At 28.4% G+C, this 21,963-nt stretch overlaps 1 long non-coding RNA gene across 1 annotated transcript; it reads left to right on the top strand.

The window, feature by feature from the left end:
- Positions 1-237: 237 nt before the first annotated feature.
- LOC120089964 (uncharacterized) lies at positions 238-4,625 on the top strand. Its single transcript, XR_016524368.1, has 4 exons — positions 238-695; positions 1,205-1,948; positions 2,105-2,263; positions 3,994-4,625. It is a non-coding gene; the product is annotated as an uncharacterized LOC120089964 (long non-coding RNA).
- Positions 4,626-21,963: the final 17,338 nt, after the last annotated feature.

The raw sequence follows: 21,963 nt of genomic DNA, 5'->3' as shown, positions 1-21,963 counted from the left end.
TTTATGAATTGTGTGTTTTACGAAAGCTAACGATTAATGTTAATGTTTGTAATGATACTTAATATGCTTTGGCACACAATTTTGACGAGTTTACTACAGCAAATATTACTTTCTATTGCATTTTTTTAAAACGGCTATGAAAAAGTAAGGGAAAAAGGGGAAAGTAAAAAGCGGAAGAAAAACTTTAAATTTTACTCGCTAAAATTTTATAAATAAGGATAAGTGTAATTAGCACTTATAACTCTGGCTCCTCATCCCTTCCACAACTTTCCTCTCCTTTCTCTCCATTTTGGATGCTACAGAACTCTACACAAGATGACCAATCATTCTCCAAATTTCTTACGAGGTGAATCTTCTATCGGATGCACATGATACTCCGAGAGGATTCCTAGTGACTAGTGGCAACTTGACGAACCCTGTGAAGACGAAAAGAAGTCCCAAAATCTTTAGTAGACCAGAAGAACATCACACACTCAATAGCGTTCATTTCTTCTCTCTATTCTTCTTCTCTCCTTGCCCTATCTCTTTGACTCTCACATGGAATCTTCATCGTGTTCTTTCTCTAGCGAAATAGTCAAGAAGGTGGTGATCTACATTTCTCTCTCTCGCACTCAAAATTTTGCCATTTCCTTATTTGAACTTCTCTTTTGTTCTTCCAATTCCCAATCTCTCGTCTTTTTTTTCTTGCTTACGAGGTAATTTTCTTCAACTTTATAATGGTTCCTCAAGTTTATGTGTGGTTTGAGCATAATTTTGAAATGGGGTTTTCTTCTTTTGAGTATTTTGAATTAAATTGTTTTGTTAGTAAGCATTTAGACTTATGAGTATTTTTGTATTAGGATAATCTTTCAAAATTATTCATTTTTGTTCTTTCTTTTTTCTTTTGTTGTTTTACCGATAACCAAATAGAGGTTGTTTTTATTATGTCCTTTTACTTGTAGGGTGTTGTATTTTTTTGTTCTCTTTCCATTTGATCTACTTGACTTTTGTTTGCTCTTCTAGTTTGAGTATGGTTTGATGGCTAAAGATTTGGATAATTTTTTCACCGATCTAAACTAATATGCCTTCTTTTGGGTTTTAGATTTTTTTGGTTTCTTTCTTATCCCGGTTTTCCCCCTTCTGCAACCCCTTGAAATTTCCTTTTATTGATTGCAACTTCTGATTGTGTTATTGAACATCTTTTTGCAAATTATTATTTATGTAGGAAATTTGGAGGTCTTAAGACATGTTAGATTATGATGTGCAATAATGGTTGCCATATGGAATTTGCAAGTCCTAACTTCGTGATGGACACAGAGGATTTATCTGAATTTTAATATTTTGTCTTGCTATTTTGAAGTTATATGTCGTTACATACCTAGATTTCTCTTGATGCCAATATTCGTCCACATTTAAGTTACGTTTTGTTAAAAAACGAGAGAGTGGAGTTTGAAGAACAATCCCCACACAGATATAGCTTAAAACATGAAGCTACAAACAAGTTGGTACTTCTGCTTTTTGTGTCATATTTGCAACAACTATGTGGAGGCAGTTCTTAATTATTTGGGTGCTTCAAATAATATGACCTTCCCAAATCTGTATGATTTTTTTTTCTCATTAGGCCTGCAGGTAGAGGAAACCTCCACCCAAAGGAGCTAAGTTTAGGGGTTGTCCCATTGTTTAATGATTTTAGGTTTCTTTTAGAAATGATGTGACACCGGAGTTAGGATTGGTACATGATTGAACGGAGATCACATTTGAATAAGAGGGATTTATTAGGAGTGTTGTTAAGGAAGATGGACATAATAATGAGACGAGCCTGTGGGATAGGAAAATTTTTGGTTAAAAAAGATGGAGTATGAAGAAAGGTCTCTTGTTATGGTATTTGGAGGAGACATCCGATTTGTGGTGTCTACAAGAAACCCTATTTTTATCTCCACAGCAAATCGAGAAAATCAAAACAGAGCAAGTTAGTTGTTTGTTTCCTCTCCTTTTCTCTTTATCTATTCCCTCACTTTGTACATTTCTCAAGAAGCTTTTTGATGACACATTTTAAAGCATTAATGTCAGTTAATTATCTAGCCCTTCTTTTATATTTATATTCGTTTTTTTCTTGGTTCACTAGTGGATGGAAGCAGAAGGAAAAATAGAAGGAAAAGTTACAAAAGAAGCGTTGTGTAATGATCAACACCACAACAAATATAAGTTTCATTGCATTCAGGAATCAATTCAAAGCCATTACTCTGATATATTTTCTCTCGATTGAAACCACGGGTTCATTTATGTACGTTTTCTGCTCTGTTTGATTTTTGAAAGAAGTTTGGAAAAGATTTTCCGTCGAAATCTCAACTCTTTTGTGCTTCTGGTTCAAATCAGTTCATCCCCATCTTTGAATAGTTTTCTAAATTTTTCCTCTCTGTATTATTTCTTTTTTTTTTTTTTTTTTTTTTTTTTTTTTTTATCACAAACCCTTTATGCTATGAAGCACATATACTTCTAATCGTGTAGAGAGTCGGTAGTAGATACGGATACAATATAGATACGTCCAAATACGTGGTAGATACGTGATTTGATGTATTTGATTATTTTTATTTTTATTTTTACTCCCAATACTACGTGGGTCCATTTTTTTTAAAAAAATTTAAGTCTAACCACTTAAAAAGCTCACCCATAACTCATTTTATTTTAGTGCATGTTTAGGAGTGATATTAAAATCATCAAAAATCACTTTTTTCATTTTTAAAATCACTCAAAAACACACTTTTAATTACTCATAATTAATTTAGTTTTCAATTTTACACTTTTAAATGCAATCTTCATATCATCAAATTTAGTTTCGAAAAATTAAACATGTTTCACGGTGATTTTGAAAATGATAAAAGGGATTTTAACCATTTTAAAATCACTTCCAAACATAAAAGTTCACTTAAATTGAGCAATTCAAAACAAAATAAATTAAAATGATAAAAACATAAAAAAAATTTAAAAAAACCCCGAAACGTAATTAAATCTTAATTCTTCCCTTCTTTCACTATTTAAATCATGATTCACACCTCTTTCATCCTCAACTTCATTCTTCAATCTTCATCTTCTACTTCTTCCTACCATTTATTCTAGTTGCTCAACAATCACTTGACATTACTAGATTTTTTTTTTAAGTTTTTACTCTCTTCTTAAATCTATTTTAATCTAACTTAAAATAAATATTATAGCAATTAATTAGACATTATTTATATATAATGTATCTGTATCTTAGTTTTTTAGAAATTAATATATCGTCGTATCATATCATATCCATATCAAATTCGAGAAGTTATCTTTTTTTTTTATTTTACCCCAGCTCCAAATTTAAAATTTTGTAGTCGTGATTCAAGAAAGTCTTCAAAAACTGTTACTTTTAAAATTATAACGCAATTCACTTTCGTTTCTGTGTTTTTATTTTTGTTGCTCTTCGAGGACTTGAAGTGGCCATGGATTAGGAGATTGATTCAACTTGGAAAACAATCCTCAATCCGCAAATTTCCCTTGATATTCTAGTTGGAATTTGGCAATTAATATTATTCTTTGTTGAGCATTAAATTCAAATGGTCAGATTTTTGGATAGTATTTAGCAGACATTTGGAAGGTCAAACCATATACAAATTAAATGTTTGACCTATGGACTTTAATGCCCAGATGTGTACTTTCTGATAGTTTAAGTATCAATTCGTTTGGTATTTTCTACGAAAAGTAATGGCAATTTGAGTAACGAAGGGTCAAGAATTATTGCAACTTTTGAAATTTTGTCTTAATTATTGTTATCTCTTTCATTTGCTTTTATTAGTGATTTATTGAAGAAATTTAGGAAGAAACTTTGTGAGACTATATATAGTGGTATTGTAATCTTTACCAAGACAAGGTTGAGAAAGAAATCAATAGAAGATTGAGTATTAGTGTTCATACTTTATTCTTTCTCACTTCAATAAAAAGCCCACCACTCAAATAATTTTATTTTTTTTCAATTTGGTATCATAGCAATCTCAAACCATGGAAGCACAGTTTTAGGACAGATGTAGTTACCACGACTTACCAAGATAAACTATGACAACTGGAGTATTCAAATGTGTGTCTTGCTCGATGCTCAAGACACATGGGAAGTAGTTGAAGAAGGTCTTGAAGAGGAGGTTCCAATTGCAAATCCGATAGCAAACCAATTGAGGGCAATAAAAGAAATGCGCATGAAAGACAAAATCGCTCTCTATCTCATGTTCCAAGTTGTGGATGAGTCAGGTTTCGAGAAAATTGCAGGTGAAAAGACATCGAAAGAAGCGTGGGATACACTGTAGAAGGTTTTCAAGGATGTTGATCAAGTCAAACAACTGCGGCTCCAAACCCTTCAAGGCGAATTGGAAACCATGAAAATGGAGTCAGAAGGTGTATCTGACTACATCACCCGAGTTCAAACGGTGGTGAACCAACTTAAACACAATGGAGAAACTCTTGAGGATGCAAGGTTCCCTTGAGGAAACTAGAAAGTTGAGGTTGTATTGTTTTTTTTCTTTATCTTTATGTAAATTTTACAACATGTCGACCCCACAAAAAATATGGTTATTTTTATGAAATGTTATATTGATTGAAGCATCCCATTATGAGCGATATTTATACTACTGAAAATTTATATTGACGTAAATGTGTACTTGCATACAATATTAAAGATTTATATGATTTTAGTTGATTTTATAATTTCATTTGTAATAATTTGTTACTGGTAGAAATTGCTATGTAAACTATATACAATTTGATCAAAATCGACTATCAAGGTGAGATTCAAAATGTAATATGGTTTTTTGACAATTCTTTTACAATGGTAAAAACTGCAATCAAAAGTCAATTATAGCATTTTTTTAATGCTATGGAAACTTTCCAGAACATTAATATTATGTAAAAGAAAAATGAATATTTTATAGCCTATGCTATGCAAAGTCAGAAACTTTCAATAACAGTGGCTACAACAACATTCCTAAAACACTATAGAAAGTCTTAAGCGTTTTTTTTTTTTTTTTTTTTTTTGCTATAAAAAACGCTATAATAGACCTTCTATAGTTTTTTTACCAATGCATATGCTATCAAAAGTTGATTTTTTATAGCGTTAAAGAAACGCTATAGAAAGTCGGAGACTTTCAATAACACGGACTACAACAATATTATATAAGCCTTCCAATTAAAAGCAACGGATGAAATATCATAATTGAGGTTTCAATTTTTATTACAACTATAATTGCAACTATTACCGTAGTTGAGGAACGATTACAATTTGCCGAACCAAATTATAAAGAGATAAAAGAGAGTATTTTGTTTTAAACTCTCAATCTCGTTATGTCCACTTCACAAGAGTTACTGTCTTTCGTTAATTCACTTTCTTTTTTGTTGATGTGTTTCCTCCTTCTCACTCCATGCATGTCAGGTTGAAGACGATGAACAAAACAATAACAAAGCAATTTTGATGACCTCACAGGCGACTGGAATAGCCTTTCTCAGTTGTAAATTTTGGGGAATAATAAAGACCATTTATGGTCCCACATCTACCTGCAGTAGCCGGTCACCATCTTCCCCACCCATTTTCAAAGTTCATAATCTTTGAGACAATTAGCAGCCAACGAGGGAGTTATTGGAACTAAATTGTTATTTTCATTAATTAATGACAAAAGTATCTGAGTATTTCTCTAGATGATTTATTTTGAGGTTTTATATCCAAAATAGCGAGAAAGGTTTTTTTTTTTTAGTAACCATAAATAAGGTGTCATTATATTCCTAATTTGAATATATAATTTTTTTTTTTTTTGAAAGGCCTAATTCGAATAATTAATTCCTTGAAAATCAAAATATATATTTAAGAGATTGGGCCATTTATGCCCTATGATTTTTCCATATTTACTTGGGGACAATGTTATAATTAACATATATATATATATATATATATATATATATATATATATTTACTGAATAATTCATTGGAAAATATTAATTTAAAACAATCAAATGGAAATGGAAAAATAAAGAAAAAACTCAAATTAACTTTAGTTTATTTTTCTCTCATTGAGCACACAGGTTTTTCTTCAAGAAAACAAATTTTATAAAACAAATTACAAAATGTATTCATGTTATGATAAAATTTGAAAACGAAATTGTATTAGACCTCTTTGCAATTTTCAAAAGAATATTATTTTGGTAGCAAGTGGATATTAATTGGAAAAAAAAAATCTGTTTCACACAAATTATAAATAAAGAGATTCAAAATCTTCAACAAACAAATACATTTAGAAAAATGATTTTTTAAAGGATAAAGCTAGAGAATATATATAATAAATATTTCAAAAACATTTAGATTATTCATAAATATTTTAGTTGATATGCATAATTTCATCCAAAAAAACGTAGTAAAAAAAAAAAAGAAGAAAAGAAAAGAAACATAACACCACTCTTTAACAATATTTCTCACACACTGATGTTTTGTTCTTTTCAATTATTGAGTTTCGACAATATGATTTACAAAAATGGGAATCTATTTACATAATATTAAATACAAACATAGTTTTCAAAATTCTAAAAAAAAAAAAGAAAAAAGAAAAAAGAAGAAGTGGGTAATGGTATGAGACGATGAGATGAATATTACAATGGAGGATGGAGTTAGGGTTTGGATTTAATAATTATGTCTCTCGTTTTTTTGTTTATATATTGCGAACTTTTATTTATTTAGAAATGTTTTTAAATATGAAAAAGATAATATCATAATCAATTCAAGAAACTAATTCCAAATATATTTTCAAAATTTCCAAACAACTCTCTAATTAGGTTTTCATTAGGGATTTTTCTATTTGTAACCATTTTCATTTTTATTATTCTATATATGTATACTAAGGTTTCTTCTATAATTGAGATTTGAATTTTATTTCAATTTTTTACTTTATAATGGTATTTTGGAATGATAATGAATTTGATAATAAAATATGGAATTTGAGTTTTATTTCAATTTGATTCTTGTGTTAATAGTTTTTCCTTCATGCATACATATATAAAAATTGTTTTCAAATATAGGAAAATACAAATAATAACAAAAATATCACAGTTCATCCGTGATAGACTGCGATAGACAGCGATAGACCACTATCTATGTCTATCATAACACATATAGACACATATCGTAGTCTATCTTTGACTATCATAATCTATCACAGATAGACTGTGATATTTTGCTATTATTTGTAAATAATTTTAGCAATTTTTTTATTTAAGATATATATATTATACTTTTTTTTATTATAGTTGATATTAGTTATTCAAATTATACTATTTTTGTTTTCTTACATGTATACAGATATAAATATGTAATTTTTTTACTCTTTAAAATATTATTTAGGAAAATCCATTTTATACTAATATTTAGTTTTATTTTAAAAATCTTTGATAACTTTTTTAAATAAATATTTCAATATATCGATCCAAGAATTCTCCTTCTACTAATTTTCTACCAAAAAACTTGACAGGATCAATATAGATTGAAACTAATTCTCCTCATACTGGCAGTATATATTCACAAATTTAAGAAAAAATAAATATAAATGATCGAAAACATTAACCTACAAGATTATAAAGTTGTGGTCTCATATTAAAACCATTCATATTCTAGTAACATTATACATAAGCACAAACTTAATATAAAAATTATATTCCAATAGAAATTCCTTTTCAAAATATGTGGCCGCGGATCCTCAAAATCTTTGTCACATATTGTTGGGATGATCAACATTAGTGGAGGCAAATTTCTATGTGTACGATCTATTATATAGTGTTTATCAAAGCTCTTGTCTTCTAGATGGTATATTTCTGCATCTTGATGTCCATATAAAAAAGGAAAATCAAACGAGTGACAATTATCTATGTAGTATATGCGATTGGGTAAACATTTAGGAAAATCTTTAGTTGACACACTAATGGATTGGTTGTCACCGATAAACATAGTATCACAATCTAAATTCTCCACCTCTACAACTCTCGTCATTCCATCTTCACATTCTTGAGTAACTTTGTAGACTACAAATTTGAAAGTACTTGTAAACTTTAGAATCTCAGTTTGAGATTGTCCTTCCCACTCAAGTAAGATGAACCTACTAATTAATAAAAGCTCACGTTTTGAGAACACAACAAGACGCGCCATATCAACTTGATCACCATCATTTATATTTAAACTAAATATGACCTTCTTTAAACAAATTGAACTATCCTCAACTTCCACAATCCAAAGTTTCATCCACTAGTCCAAAACATATAAAATGTCGTTGAGAACATTAACATCCTCAAAACCATTTGTTATGCTTAAGTTGTGATAGATCCACCTTTTATCCTTTGCTTTCATGAGACACAATCTACAAAATGAACTATAGATGGCAACAATAGTGAAGTCGTGTGGATATAACGATGGATCTTTGGTTAATATGGCTTTATATATGGAACAAGAAAAATAATCACGTTCATCATCAATAGTAATGGGAGGAAGATGAATCACACTCCCATTAAAAGGATTGAACAAAGTATATCAGATATCTCTTCAAGCATGATCAACCAACCAAAAGATGAACCACAAGACCTTTTGTTGAAGGAGAATATGAAGTCTACAGGGCGAATTTCATTGTTTGTGACATCGTAAAGACAATATTGGTTCTCACTATCATATTTTGAGGGAACAATGAGCATGGGAAGTTGAGGAATGTGAGAAGTAATTAGGGATCATTGGTGCTTGTGGCGTAATGCAATAAAATTCCAAGATTTACATACCCTACTAAATTGAAGATAATCATAGAGAGACACCATCTTATTCAGAATCACACCAAGGATATCGTATTCAAGTGTTGATCAATCTCGAGACTCTGAACCATCTATATTGTCCTCTTATTGCGTCTTTTTTCTTTGTTGCATCTAATCACAAATGAGAGGAGATAACTTTTATAAACTACGCTTAATCATAATATATTTTTCAAGTATATTCATATTTTCTTTTAATATTATGTCACAAAACGTAAGTAAATTTGAAGCAAATAATAAAAAAAATAATTATTATTTCCGAATGTTTCCAAAATCGTTTTTGACCATAATTAAGATGTCATTAAATTTCTAATTTGAATAATGAATTCCTTAAAAAAAGAAAAAGAAGTATACATAAGAGAATAAACATTTTTTTAGCGGTTTCTTTCTATGATTTCTCAGTATTTATTTATGGACAATTAAATAAAGGAAAACAAAGCCTCAAACCAGTTATATTTTAGTTATCACACATATTTAAAAAAAAAAAATAATATTCACACTATTATATCTAAAATAGGATTTTGTTAGTTTCGTTTTCTTTTAGGAAATAAATTTAATAATATATAAAAAATATATATGTTCATAAATATGGAAACAAAGTCCTGATTCTAAATATGGAAAGAAGGAAAGAAATACCTTTAAATAACCTACGAAGGAAAAATTTAAATACATAATCATAAATATTTAGATTTTAAAATTAAATAGATATGAGAATAGTGGAAGGAAAACAATTGCAGTGATAAAATATTTGTTATTATATTTCATTCATTATTTAAGAGATTGAGCCCATTTTATTGAGTTCTGCCAACCATTAATATGGGCTTATAGACAATATTTAAAAAGAAAAATAAAAACTCTCAACTTATTATTATTTTAAAAAGAAAAAAAAGAATTATATATCAACTAAAATTGTGAAATTAAATTTAAAGAAATGTTTTGGATTGATTATGAAAATGACATTTAAAAATTACTTTCAAACATAGCCTTATTAATAAAAGGCATTTTGAAAAGAAAAAAAAAATCATTTTCTCAGTTTTTCTTTTCATTCCATTACCATTTCAATTTCTCTTTTCAATAAACGACCATTTGTTATATATGATGTCAAGCCTTCATCTTGAATTTTTGATAAATAGAAGTTAGAGTTGGAGACTTGAGGGACAAAGGTTGTGCTCTTGATGTTGATCTTGTCTCTTTAAATTTAGAATATTCTTTTTTTTAGAACTATTTTCGGTTAATCAAATATTAGACCGAAAAAATTTGATTTAAATAATGAAATAGGTTAAAGACTTGGGCTCAAATTAGCCCATAACTCAAATTTATTATATTTGTGTTCGTTTATATAATATCCTTAAACTTAAACTTGCATAAAAAGGTCACAAATACTTATGAGCAAGATCAAATATATAATCTGTATCAAAACTTTCATCTATTGAGTTGAATATTCCTATATTTTGAAGTCAATATCAAAAAAGAAATGGTCAATTGGAGATTATTATCTGTAATTTTTATGTATAGTTTGATAAACATCTAGCATACATTAAATGATAAACATTAGCATTCATTAAATGATTGAATATTCCTTCAGCAGCTATGTGGCCAAATTTATATTATTAATATAAATAGCAATATTTATATTATTTCAAAAGTAATGGAAGAAATCATTGATATAATTGTATATATTTTGTATGGTGATATATATGGCGATTTATAATTGTATCATTTGTATACAAATTGTAAACGGGCTCATTTGTCTAATTATACAATTGTATTGTCAAATATATATTCCAAATATTAGAGTTTTCGTGAAAAAATTAAATGGATGAATAAAACTAAAATCCAATTTCGGACTCCGACAACCATCTCTAATGGCAAACTCCATTGATCCAACTCTAACGACCAACTTTGATGACCAATTTTGGACTCTAGCAACCATCTCCGACAAACAAACTCCAATGACCAATTCCGAAAACCACCTTCAACTACCAACTCTAGTGAAAATTATCTTCGACAACCATCTTTAGGCAACTAACTTTTGGATCCGAAAATAAAGATTTTTTATCTGATGATCCTCCAAATTTGGAATAATTGAAAGTGAAACTATTGAATAAATATGGTGGCCTTCCATTGGCTATTAAGATGATGAGGAAGATTCAATTAAAAAAATCATGGCAATGTAAGAACAAAAAATTTAGATTTCTCTTTCGTTTTTCATTTTATTTAACTATATTCCTACAAGAATATAGTCGGTTAATTGTTATTCATTACAAAAAAAAAAAAGAAATAAAGCTTTAAAAATTAAAAGAACAAAAATTACCATCCATATTTTATTCAACACAAAGATAGGTAGAATTTTTTAATAAAAAGATTTTAAAAAATAGTTATCATAATAGTATATTATTTAGAGTTCAAATCTCAACTCAGCACCCCTTAGATTTCTCCTTTCTCGCCTGAAATTGTATATGAAAAAAAAATTTATAAGATAATATAAACTAAAAATCATGTATTGACTTTTTTGTATTACCTATAAAATTTCAGTTACATATTCAAAAACACTACATCCAACTATAACTTTTGTAACTTCAAAAACTATTGCACGTGTAGTCATTTGACCATAAAAAATTATAGATTTAACATATATTTTCTAATGAATTGAACAACATCATTGCAATTGGTACAATCAATGGTATTCTCATTTCCATTAGGGTGCAACGTTGATGATGAATTTTACATTTTTCAAACCATGGGTTGTCTTTGTTTAATTAACTCAATATTGATAACAAAACTATAGGTTATGAGAGAAATACAACTGTATATGATTCAAATGTGGACTAAATTAAATATTTGATATTTAATTTGGTAATTAATCAATAATAATTCATTAAACTAATTAATTAATCAATAATTAAAATAACTTCAATATGTGGGAGATATAAATAACGTGGATCACGTTTAATCATTTCTCCCCAGTAGGCTCTCATGCACCATATACGTTAGAGGAGAAGAAGTTTTTTTTTTTTTTTTTTTGAAGAAGAAGAAGAAGAAGATCAATTACAGAAAATTATGAATGGAAAACCTCTCTATGAAATTCTTCAAGAAAATTTTGTGCATCAATCCTTCTGTGCGTGGTTAGCTGTGAGTAGCTAGGGTGTGTTGTTAGATGGGGGGTGTTTTCTGTGTGAGGGAGGTGTGGAGTCACGGGATCATTTATTTTTTGAGTGTGGGTTTGGGAGAAAGGTGTGGTCTGGTGTGTTGTGTCAGTTGGATTCGTCGCATCGGGTGGCGGGTTGGGATGTCAAATTGAGTTGGTTGTGCTAAGTGTGGTCGAGTAAGGGGGTACGTAGTAAGTTTTCCGTATATTGGTATGCTTACATCTACTACATCTGATAGAAACGTAATCGACGGCTGCATGGAGGTCGACCGAGGTCGATATCTGCTCTGTTTCACCTTATGGTCTCTACGGTTCGTGCTCAAGCTGCTTCTTGGCGGGTTGATCTTCTTGGTCTTATCTAGTGTGTTTACGGATGCTTTTCTTCTTTTTAAACTTGTTGCTCTTTGTTTTGTTGTTGTCCCTAGTTGTGGGGTTTTGGATTCTTTTCTCTGGCTTTCTCCCTGCTGGTTTGAGGGTTTTTTGCATTTATGTTTAGTTATGTTCTATTCTTATCTTGTTGGGCTTTGTTTTCGTATTATTGTCCTGTCTTTGCTTATGCTTTGTTGCTTTTATACCTTGATCTCGGGTTGTGGGATCCTCTTGTTGTTGTATAATAATATCATCTATTCTTTAAAAAAATTCTCTCAAGAAAAATCACACTAATCATACTATTCTTGTGATTTTCTTTTCCCAATTTGAGACTAGTTCCTACAAACCAATAGCCTCAATTTCTCAGAGAATAGAGAGGTTACTAAGTGGTGGTGTTCATAAATTTCATCCCACGAAGAATTATTTTTTTCATCTGAGTTGTCAACAAGAGTAAGTGACTTTTTTATCCTCTGTAACATTAAATTTCCAAATAGGTAAGGCATGCTTAACCTAATTTATATAGTAGGCTGAGCTTTTTATATCTTTGTTTTATTCTGTATGTTTTGCCCGTGTACTGGTACTTTAGATTATAAATTAATTTCAAGTTGGGTCTTGATTCTTTCACTGCGTTAGGGCTTTTATTCCTATACATATGATCTCTCATTCATGTCCACGATGGTTCTCATGCCATGGTATGGTTTTTCTACCGATCTCTTCTCATTGGTAGGCAAAATAAGGTATGATTTTTCTATTATTTTATAGTTTTCATCTTAAATCTCATCTTAGTTAATCTTATAATTTTTCCCATCTTTCGATTGGAGGACAACTCCATGGAACACAGGAAAATGGATACATTTGAAAACACTTCCTTAATGTTTCTATCAATGCTTATTTAGTACAGTAAAAGCATTTCTTAAAAGAAAAATTAAAGAAGAAAACTATTTATGTATTTTTAAACCCTCATTAAACAGGGGTCAACATTCCCCATCTGAAGAACAAATAGCTTGAGCCTCCATTCTTTTTCAAAATGTTTGAATTCTCTAATAAAAGAATGAGACATTTTGGAATATGTGATTGGACAATGTTGATAAATATGCATTGACCATATTATTTTTATAGGTGGATCACACCCATATAGATGAGCCATCAATTTGAACGATTGTGTCCATCGACATGAACAAATACAATCTAATTTTATTTTAAAGTTAATTTAGCTTTTTACATCCCTATGAACTGACTCGTAGAGGTCTAATTTTTTTTAGTTACCATAATGCAATTTTTTTTTTTTTTTAATTCATTAGTTGTACGTGTTCATGGCCTAAAATGAGTGACAGTTACTCTACGACGAAAGAGAAATCTCCATGACAAAGGAGAAACGTCTAAATTCAGTACAAATTTATGTGAAAGATAATGAAGGGCAAAATAGTAATACTTAATATGTAAGGACAAAAAGGAACATTTATGTATACTAGTCAAGTAACACGTGCTTTGTAAGTTAATCTTATAGTTTTAATTGAAATAAGTATACACAAATTTTAGGATGTATTAAATAAAAACTATATAATTTTGTTTTAATCATTATAAAACTTTTAAAAGTTGGATAATGTAATAATTTTTATTTTAATGTTTTTATATTATTGTCTTTTAATTTTAATATCTATGTCGATATATATTGTCAAGATAAAACCAAATTATTATTATTTTAAATGAATCTCTACTCATATCTACTACGTTCCTTAATTGTCTCATCATACTTCTATTTTTTAGACTATTTCTCCTTCATTCGTGTTTTTCTCTACATTCCAAAATATAGATCTCAACTAACTACTCTTCATGCATAGACTTAGATCCTAACAATTCTTTTGTTGAAGAGAAATCCTAACAAAAGTTATTTAGAAAGCCAACATAGAACACAACACTAAAGAATAAGAGAAGATAAATAATTAGTTGTTTTCATTAATTATGCTTTTCAGATCAAATACATATGAAATGAATGAGAAATTCTTATAAATAGAAAATTCTAAAAAATATTTACACTTTAGAACAAAAAGTCCAAAGATGATTTGAACTTTTTGCTATAAAATGTAAATATTTTTAAATATTTTTTTTTATATTTAAAAAGGCCCCTACATGAAACTTCCTATCATATAATGAAAATGAAGAATAATGAATGCAATAATTAAATCATGATGGGATTCAAGAAATTAAGTTAGGAAGATTATATTTTCACCTCCTAACTTCATATCTACTCCATTTCCTAATTTTCTCGAAAAATCCTCTCTATACCTCTCTTTTTTTTTTTAAATTCTCCATTCACGATTCAAATATAGAGAATATTAATCTCAACCAACTACTCATCCCGCATATACTTAAATCCCAACAATTTTTTACTTAAATCCTAACAATTACTTTTTGAAGAAAAATTGTGACAAAAAATAATTTAGAAAACTAGCAAAGAACACAAATTATGAACACAAGAAAGATTAAAAAAAAAAAAAAAAAACTAATCGACATAAGTAGATAAATAATTAGTTGCTTTCATTAACTATTAGATTACCCTATGGTGGCACAGAAGGAATCGAACAATAAGTATTTTGTATTGAATCAAACATACTACGCTCACATTTCTAGGCAACATCGTTGAAAAACCCCATATTGAAACCACTCACATTGCACAAGCTTCAATAATGAAGACGAAGAAAAACGATCTCTATAACCATGAAGTCGAACTTAAAACAAGTAAATGAAATGAAAGATGATAAATAAACATACCTACGACCAACGAAAAACACAAATTTTGAACACAAGAAATAAAAAATAAATAAACACTAATGAACATGAGAAGATAAATAATTAGTTGATTTCAATAATTATAAGATTACCCTAAGGTGGAATATGAATCAACTCATACCTTTAGCCCAACATCGTTGGAAAACTCGTATCGAAATCATCCCCATTGCTCACAAACAATAATAAAGTTGAGAAGAAAAATGATATTAATAACCCAAAACAAAGAAATAAAATGAAAGATGATAAATAAACCAACTGCAGAATAGGTATTTTGGTGAAAGGGTATGTTTTTACGTGAAAATGTATTTTGGTGAAAATATATGTTTTTTTAGTGAGTTCCAATAGATTTAAATAATTAAGCATTAAAATGAAGGGTATAATAGACATATACTTAAAAGTGAGGGACAAAATGAGAATGTAAAAATTCTTCCTATTTTGCACCTTTTATATATAGTATAGATTGAATAGTTTGGCCCATTTTCTATATTTACAAATGCCCCAAGGCCTCCAACTTTATAATTATTTTGTATTATCATATTTTAGTATGATATATTTGAAATCTAGCTTAATTTTAATACTATTTATACATCATCTAAGTTTCTCAACATTTCTCATATTTCTTCAATAAATTTATTTAACGATTTATATTTTTGAAATATGAATTTAAATTTATTTTAAGTTTTTTTGATAAATAGATAATTTGTTAAAATTTTATATTGGTAAAATAATATCAATTTTATATTGTTTACCATTCAGTTTTATCCGGTTATTGTAAAATTGGATAAAGAATAAAGTGACAATTTGAAAGTAGCAAGTAATTTTACCGTTAGGCCCCAACATAACTTTTGATTTCAAATTCGATTTTATATTAAATACAAATCATGCGAGTTTTCAAAAACCAAAACACATTTTTTAAAACAATTTTTCCGTTTTTCAAATTTGCGCCGTTTGGGATCTATTTTGTTTTTTGTTTTTTATTTTTGAATTTTGAAAATTGTGCTTATTTTCTTCCATTTCTTACAATAATTTGTATTTTTCTTAAGTGGAATGGTCGTATTCTAAACCAAATTTCAAAAAAAAAAATAAATTAAAAACTACTTTTTTTAGTTTTCAAATTTTGGCTTGGTTTTTTAAAATCATTGGTAAAAAGTAGATAACAAAAGAAGAAATTTGAAGGTACAAGTAGTGTTTATATAGGCTTAATTTTCCAAAACAAAAACAAAAAAATCAAATAGTTACCAAACAGAGCCTTAACAATTTTTAAAACATTTTAAAAATTAGAAAAACAGAAAATTGGATTCCAAATATATTCGTTTTTAAAAAATTTAAAAATAAAAAACCAAATAATATCACTTAGTTCATTAAGTTCTTAAAAATAGATCTTTTTAGTAATTTTAAATAAATAATTCTATGGAATTTTAACTTTAAAAAATAATTTTAAAATAACTATAGAGAGGAGATGATTTCTTTATATTATTTTTCTAATTAATTTAAAATGTTATAAAATTATTCTAAATAAAAAAAAAATTACTTTAGGGATCTTTTAAATCTTCTTTAAGTCTCCATGACAAAAAATGTAAGCTTTGAAGACTCAACAATCAAATGCATCTCTCCTTAAAACCTTGAGACTTAAGAAAATACATTTTAAAAATTCTAGGACCAAGCATATATATTATTATATATATAAGGTTTTCCATTTTTTTTTATTTTTTTTTTTTGGTTAGAAACCCTTGACAGGGTAAAGAAAAAAAAAATAGATGACCAACTAATTGGTGCTTGGTTTTAAAAAAGGTCTTCAAAGAATTTTCAAGCAGAGTCTCCATTTAATTTTCTCTGAATACTCTTAGAGTTCTCATTTTTAGATTTTAACTTATTAACCTTGATATGAAGGAGATGATGGAGAGGTGGCCTTATGGCCATTTTCATGGGCATAGTGTGAGCTTAGGCTTAAATGGCCTTGTGGACATTTTTAGATGAGAAATTGTATAGAAATGGTCAAAACGGAACATCCAATTAAAAAAATGGTCAATTTTTTAATTGTATGATTTATGACCAAAATGTGATGTGCAATGATCCACCTGGGTATTTAATTTTCCAATTCTGTCCTCACAAGGCTTCCATCATCAAGTAGGTATATCTTCCCATCATTTTAGCAAATTTTACGGCAATTTTAAAATTCTTTAGGAATATTTTTTTGGATGTAGTTTCTCATTATTAGATATGATTCAAGATATAATTAAACTTATTTTTTTTAAAAAAAAAAAAGATTTGACCTAAAACTAGGGTTTTAAAGAAAGATTTTTCACCGTCTTCTGCCAAATAGTCGTTGAACAGGAACTCCATGAGTGAATCCAAGTTTTCAACTCCTCGTGGCTCAACTCTGACAACGTGATCATGTCAATTGGAGCAGCCTTGCATCCGTCTTATCTGAGTAGGTTTTTGAAGATTTTCTGATCTTTGTGGCCTGTAATTGAAGGGAAATGCTTACCTGTAGTCTAGTGTCGCTACCTGTCGGCAACGTCCCCATAAGTTCCTCCCACATCTCTTATTCTTCTCTCTCAAACCTCGTCTAATAGTTTTTTTTTTCTTTCTAGAAATTCTATTTCAAAACCGTTAATTTGGAAGTAATTTAATGTATGTAGTTTGTAAAATAATGAAGAATGTAGAATGTATGTATTTTATTTTATCTTTGAGCTCTTTGTTTATCCTCAACCCTCTCTTTTTTTAGTATATAGTATATTCAACAAAGATTTTAGTTGATTGAATGATCATGATGAAGACATATAACTCAAACATTACAACTACCATAATTAGCACATCATTTCATTCTTTACTAATTATTCAATGGAGTTGCCCATATACCTATCACACAAAAATGTTAAATATATGAAATGACAATAGTCTAGCTAGACTCTTCAAATATGATAAAAATAGATCTGAAATGACTATATGCCACGTGACATGAAGGTAGGAGTGCCACATTAAGATGACAACTAAACAAGTGCTCGCCATTTTTCGACCAAGCCTTGGGCGGTTGCCCATGCTACCTTCTATGGCGATGAGATGAGATAGGAAACAATAGGTATGTAAATTTTCAAGTTCAGTTTCTAATCTTTCGTAATTTGTGTTTACTAAGTTCTTAAACTTTAAAAAATATATATCTCTCTCCACATGTACTAAAAAACTTTAAAAAGTATACAACATATTATAAAACTTTTAGTTTTGTGTTTAGTAGGTTTTTAGACATCAAGAATGTCAAATAAGTGCATAAACTTTCAATTTCGTATCCAATGATTTTTTTTTATATATTTTACAACATTTTGACTAATTCAACGGATAATCTATTATAAAAAATTGAAAATTATTTTTACTAACATGCTAAGCTACCAATTTATTGTCCTAATAGATTCATGACTTTCTTTTAAAAGTCGAGGGAGATCAAAGACATATTAGATAAAAAAAAATTAAAATTTTAGAAGACCTAGCTTTATAACCATTAAGTTCTTTATTTTTTTATTTTTAAAAAATTAAATTTATAAACATTCTTCGCATCCATAAATTTTTCTATGTTTTGTTATCTAGTTTCCACACTAATATTTTCAACAATCAAGATGATTTTTTATTTTAGAAATTGACTAGAAACTCTGTGAGAATCATAATTAAAAATTTTGAAGAGAACAAATACAAATTAAAAAAAATTAAAAAACAAGACCTTAGACCATTTAATTAACACAACACTAAATGTTTGAGAAACTTATTTGAAATAAACATAAAAATTGAATCACCAAATTTATAATTTAATTTTTTTAATAAAAGGAATTATAATTCAAACATTATATATTTTTCTTCTTCCTCTTTTTCTTTCTTTTTTTTTTTTTTCATATTTCAAGAGGAGCTTGTGGTTATGTAAAATTGAATTTATTTGTATGAAATTATTGTTTAGGTTACTTATTAGCAAAAAGTTTGTTAATTTGTTTAGTTAGACCCACTTTAGTAAAGAATTTTAATTAGTTTAAAGAAGTCTCATTCACCCTCTAGAGTTGCCATTTCGATCTGACGGTATAGTAAAAAGATTTAATTAGTTTAAAAAATCTCATTCACCTATCTGGAGTTGCCATTTCGATCCAACAGTATAGTAAAAAGTTTTAATTAATTTAAAGAAGCCCCGTTCACTTTCTCTAGAGTTGTCATATTGATCTTATATAGTATATCTTTGTGAAATGCCTTATAAAAGCATTTTTTTTAAATTGTGAATTTGTCATATAGATATCACCCTCAGTGCTCCTAATTTCTATTATAAGGTTCTCCTTTGCTTGGCGGAGCAGACTTTATGGAAGAAAGATGACATATTTTGTCTTTTTTTCCCCTATAGATTAAATGAGTTGTTCGTTTCGATTTATGAGATGAAGAGTTAGTATCAATTTGGTCTTTAAAACTTTAAAAACAATATATTATATAACCTCATATAATTGTTTAATTGTTTAAACCTCATATAATTGATATAATTTATTTTACTTTTATAATATACTAAAAATTTCATCTGAACTGCACGCGATACAAACAAATACATACTGTGTAATTACTTCATTTTTGAAGTATCTACTTCTCAAAAGAAAAATATTAATAATAAAACTTATGTATTTATAAAAAGAAATTGAAATTTTATGAAATTGAAATTTTAGAATAGGAAATTAATGCAATCCTACCTATTTTAGAATCTATTTTAATACAAGGTGGGAACTAGACATGTTCTGTAAGAAATTTTTGTTCTCCATTGGTTTTTTTCTGTAAAAAATAAAAAATAAAAAATCAATTAATTTAAATCATTGTTGTGAACAAATTTGAATTACATAGTTAAATTTCTCACTAAATTTTTTATTATGATTAATTCCACATGACAATTTGAATTTAAAGAAAAATTGCTCAAAATTTGACATTGTAAAAAAATTACTCAAATTTATTAATAGAAAGAAATAATATTAATAAATTATTTATATATGTTTCAAATTTAAAGATTGAATTCAAAGATATTATTTTGACTACTCAAAAGTTAAATTTGAAATATAAATAAGTATAATATTTATTTAATAATAATAACATAACCTTAAATAACTATAATAAATAACTAAAGACTAACGAGTCAAGAAGGGTGAAAAATGAATGTCTTAGTCGGAATTTTGCTGTAAAAGTCGTATTTCTTTTTCATTAGTGTCCTGAATTTTTATTTATTTAATTCTTCAGAGGATTAAATCTCTAATCTTTATTTTTTCATCCAATTTAATTCTTACATTAATTATCTATTTTGTAACCTTCCTTTTTTTCTTTCATTAAATAGAGAAAGATGAAAGAATTTTCCTTCTACTAATTTTCTATCAAAAAACTTGAAGGGATCAATATAGATGGAAACTAATTCTCTTCATATTGGCATTATATATTCACAAATTTAATGGAAAATAAATATAAAAGATCTAAAACATTAAGCCAATAACAAAAATTTAAGGGAAAATAAATATAAAAGATCTAAAACATTAATCTGATAATATAACAAGAATATAAAATTGTGATCTCAAATTAGAACCATCCATATTCTAGTAACATTATAAATAAGCACCAACTTAATATAAAAATTATATTCCAATAGAAACTCCTTTTCAAAATATGTAACCATGGATCCTCAAAATCTTTGTCACATACTGTTGGGATGATCCATATTGGTGGAGGCAAACTTCTATGTGCACGATCTATTATATAGTGTTTATCAAAGCTCTTGTCTTCTAGGTGGTATATTCCTATATCTTGATGTCCATATAAAAAAGGAAAACCAAACGTGTGACAATTATCTGTATAGTATATGTGACTGGGTAAACATTTGGAAAAATCTTGAGTTTACACACAAATAGATTAGTTGTCACCGATAAACATAGCATCGCCATCTAAACTCTCCACCTCTATAACTCTCGTCATTTCATCTTTACATTCTTGAGTAACTTTGTAGACTATAAATTTGAAAGTCCTTGTAAACTTTGGAATCTCAATTTGAGTTGTCCTTCCCACTCAAGTAAGATGAACCTACTAACTAATAAAAGCTCACGTTTGGAGGACACAACAGATAGGCCATATCAACTTGATCACCATCATTTAAATTTAAACTAAATATGACCTTCTATAAATCAATTGAACTATCCTCAGCTTTCACAATCCAAAGTTTCATCCATCAGTCCAAAATATATAAAACGTTATTGAGAACATTAACATCCTCAAAACCATTTCTCCTACTTAGGTTATGATAGTTCCACCTTTTATCCTTTGCTTTCATGAGACACAATCAACAAACTGAACTATAGATGGCAACAATAGTGAAATCGTGTGGATATAACGACGGATCTTTGGTTAATATGGCTTTATGTATGGAACAAGGAGAATGATTAGGTTCATCATGAATAGTAATGGGTGGAAGATGAATCACACTCCCATTAAAAGGGTTGAACAAAGTAATATCGAGTGTCTCTTCAAGCATGATCAACCAACTGAAAAATGAACTACAATACCTTTTGTCGAAGGAAAATATGAAGTCCATGGGGCAAATTTCATTGTTTGTGACATCGTAAAGATAATAATGTTGCTTCTCACTATCATATTTTGAGGGAACGATGAGCATGGAAAGTTGAGGAACGTTAGAAGTAACTAGGGATCGTTGGTGTTTGTGGCGTAATGCAATAAAATTCCAACACTTACATACCCTGCTAAATTGAATATAATCATAGAGAGACACCAACTTATTGAGAATCACACCAAGGACATAGTATTCAAGTATTGAGCAATCTCGAGACTTTGAACCA

Source organism: Benincasa hispida, chromosome 11 (assembly GCF_027475165.1).
Source record: "Benincasa hispida cultivar pf3 chromosome 11, pf3_genome.v1.1, whole genome shotgun sequence".
Taxonomy (NCBI): Eukaryota; Viridiplantae; Streptophyta; class Magnoliopsida; order Cucurbitales; family Cucurbitaceae; genus Benincasa; species Benincasa hispida.
Note: the sequence above shows the minus strand (reverse complement) of the source record. Positions and strands in the feature narration are given on the sequence as shown.